The sequence below is a fragment of the Xiphophorus maculatus genome, chromosome 4 (genome assembly GCF_002775205.1).
Source record: "Xiphophorus maculatus strain JP 163 A chromosome 4, X_maculatus-5.0-male, whole genome shotgun sequence".
Classification (NCBI taxonomy): Eukaryota; Metazoa; Chordata; class Actinopteri; order Cyprinodontiformes; family Poeciliidae; genus Xiphophorus; species Xiphophorus maculatus.
The window spans coordinates 7,037,086-7,040,808 of NC_036446.1; positions in this window are offsets into that span (position 1 = coordinate 7,037,086).

Genomic DNA, 3,723 nt, shown 5'->3' on the forward strand with positions numbered 1-3,723 from the left:
TTTACAAACAGCCTTATTTGCTTTGATGTCTGTTGAAAATGTGTGACAATCAACCATAGACATTGTCTATTGTTGATTAGGTTTTCTGCTGGTGTTTCAACCAGAAGGGGGCAGTATTACTCCACGGCCTTTCAAGCAGACTGACAGCTCAGTTTGCAGATGAAAGAAGATAAAATCAAACCTTTTTTTTTTTTTGCCTTTTCACAATTCTCACATGTATAATTTTTTGTAATCAGGCATATTTGATGGTGACGTAAAGGAATTATTTATGATCTGCTCTCTTATTCACAAAGCCATCATGTCGGCTGTCCTTATCATGACTAGGTTTCTTATCTGTGAGTGCTGAATAAAACATAAACTGACACAAGACCGCTTTATTTACCGTAACTACAACAATATAAATATATATATATTTTTTTCATATACAACTATGATTGTAGAAGAGAAGAAATTAGCAATTCCATCAACACAATGACATGCACTACAAGCCGTCTCCGTCTGGCCCCACTCGGTTTCTGTTGCTCTCTCCGACCACAGAAAGCTCTCCTATTTCAAACCTCCACAGCAGTCCGATCTGATTGCTGTTTTGGCACACGGGTCCCTGTATGTGTACAAGCCTTGACTGTGTTGAGAGCAGACTTGATCATAGGGGAGCCAAAGCACTCACAGGCTCTTCAGAAGCACTTTACGATTGTATGGGTAGCTGGTAATTGCCTCGTTTTGTAAGCTGACCTATTTGACATGGCACGTGGTTTGGCCATTGTGCTTATAAATGCATATAATGTATATATGTTTGTGACTACCAGATGATGTGTATAGTTTGCAAATTACTATGATCTCTGTTACCAGGGCCTCATGTTGGACATGGTCCCCCGGTTTGGCTTTGTCGCCCAATACCAAAGCCAGCTGGCTGGTTGCTTGCAACTGCAAATCGCTTCGATCCAAATGATGTTTCATGCATAGTTATATCTTTGACCACAGAGGGGAGCTCTTGTGTTATTCTGCTGCTCCTTTGTTTCAGTAGCTTTCTTTGCATACTTTACATACACTCCTGCAAACCCACACACACCTGCTGGTAAACAAATACACACACTCAAACACTCCACTGTGGTTGTTTGGTCAGATAAAGGAGTAGTGACGGGAGGGCAGAGGGTCACTAAGGGTTGTCTGGCCCTCATCGGATGCGGCTGCTCCCAGCCTTGTGGTTTCCTGCCTTTGTAATAAGTGTGACCGCTTGATTCCTGCACAAAAGGAGCAATTACTGGGAGTTGTTTAATCACCCACATTTTTATTGAGCACTGGGTCTTTTAGCTTGCAGCTCAGGCCCTCGTCTGCGGCGGCAGCCGGTGACAGGAGTGACAGAGAAGGTCAGTGGTTTAACGGGGCGCGAAGGGGTTTCGTTTGAATTAAGACTTTGTGGACTACTGTGCGCACTGCGAAGGCCCTTGAGACAGAGACAAAGAGCTGGACGAGACCAGGGGCAGATTTGCTGGCCGAAGCAGAGAGATGGATGGACTTAAGAGAGAGACTACAGAGCAGAGTGCAGATCCTGGTAGACACGTCATACTTAGATCATTTTATTTGCCAGAGATAAATCTGCAGAAGTTCTTGTTATCGGGGCGCAGTGCATATTTATGCAGTGACACAAGACAGAGAACTTGGTGTTGTATTTTAGAAGTTGTGATAATAATGTCTGAAAATAAATACTTTAAATAAGCTGCAAAATAAACAAATGCTGAACACATTGAAACCTTGCAAACAGTACAAGTACATCTGGGTATATTACAATAAATTTGCTTAAATAATTCAATTCAATTAGTGGAAGTCATTTGTTTGAAAGTTGCTTACATGCAGTGAGATATTTTAACTCTATTTCTGATAATACTGCTAATATTTTTTTCAGAAATTCAGAATATGACACTAGACCAATTAAAAACAACAAGAAAAAAAGATTTCTAAGAGAAATGTTGGCCTGCAGTAAGACATTACTATGGCATATTTACACTTCACATGGCTGGGACTGTTTTTGGGATGCAGAAATGCAGCAAGCTTGGAGGCGACCAGCTTTTGGCATTGCTGAGGTGTTATGGATAGTGGCCTTTTGCTTGTCTGCATTGTTTGGCCTGGCGTCTCTCACAAGGGGTTTAGGTCAAGCAAATTTGCTGACCAATCACGCACAGTAATACCATGGTCATAAATGGTGTTAGTACTTTTTTTGCCATGTGGGCAGGTGCCAGTTGATGCTGGAAAATCAAGTCAGCATCTCCATAAAGCTTGCCAGCAAGGGGAAGCATTAAGTGCTCCAGTGTTACACACTGATGCACTGACCTTGGACTGGATGAAACAACTTGTACCAACACAGGCAGAGGACATGGCTCCACAAAGGAACGTGGGTTATTTGCCTCTTCCCTGTTCCTTTAAACTCCTTGATTTCAGAGTGAATGGGAAAATTTATTTTCATCTAAAGTACAATTTCCGGGACTTTGAACATATTCTAAAATAATTCAGTCACCTTCTTCTTAGCCTAGCTTATGAATAAACCAGTAACAACAAGCTACTGGTTGAACTGCCTTTTTGCTGAAATGTGCTGTACAAATAAAATAATTCAAGGAGTGCAACAGTTGTCTGAAATTTAAACTTTGTGAATCTCCTCAAAACTTTTTTTAGCATGCTTTTTCTTCCACCAAACCATCAACTAAATTGCTTATGGCCAGCTTCTTCAGCAGACATCCTCTGCTGCTTAATTTTCTTGTGAACAGTATCAATAAATGACTGCAGAACAATTGTCACCAGTTTCCTTTATGATGGTGTAGGCCATAACATTAAATTTCTATATCAGAGTAAAACTTTAATGGGCTTCAAATTCAAATTTTCAGAAATTAATTTTGGATTTTTATTAGCTGTAAGGCGGAACCGTCAAATGTAAGTCAAATAAACATTTAAAATATATAATATATTTTTTAATTGAATTACAGAAATAAACAAACTTTTTGATGATATTCTATTTAATTTTATCTGTATAGAATGTATGAATTTGTATGGTTGCAGTAATGACAGAAATACAAACATGTTTTTTTTTTAGAGGAAAAAGGAAGCTTAGAAAACCAAAAAAAGAAAAGGAAGCCTGGACTCCTATTCAAAGCACTATTCACTGTCAGCATGAGTGCTTTTTATTGAATTTTCATGCTAGGTGTTACTTTGTATTTTTGGTGTACATGCAGAGCCTCTCCCACTCCTCCTCCACTTCTTGCCAGGATATGAATGATGGAGTACCAGTGGTCTTCTCTTCCCTTGGAGATAACAAGGATGGTGGTGTGAGGTGAAGAAGGAGAATGGGATTGTGATGGACTGAATAGCTAATGTTGATGGTGGTGGTGTTGAGGTGGCACAAAATGCCAAAGAATCACACAGCAAGGGAAGAGTGGTGCATGGTGGTGGTGGTGGAAAGAGATAAAGCGTTGATGAGGATGAGAGGGAGAAGGAGGAAGGAAGGAAGGGAGTACACCATTGCTTGCTCATAAAGCCAACAGCTGTGTGGGTAATGTTTTGTGACACCGAGCCTCTCCGAGCCCTTCTGTTTCCCAGAGAGCAGGGGGGGACGCCATATTCCGTCGTCACAAATGGCTCTGTCATTCACCCCCTAAGTCTTAATTATCGCTCGCAGTTTTTTTGGCCACATCTCGCTCTGCCGTATGGATCCATCTGCACGTTGTATAATTCCAC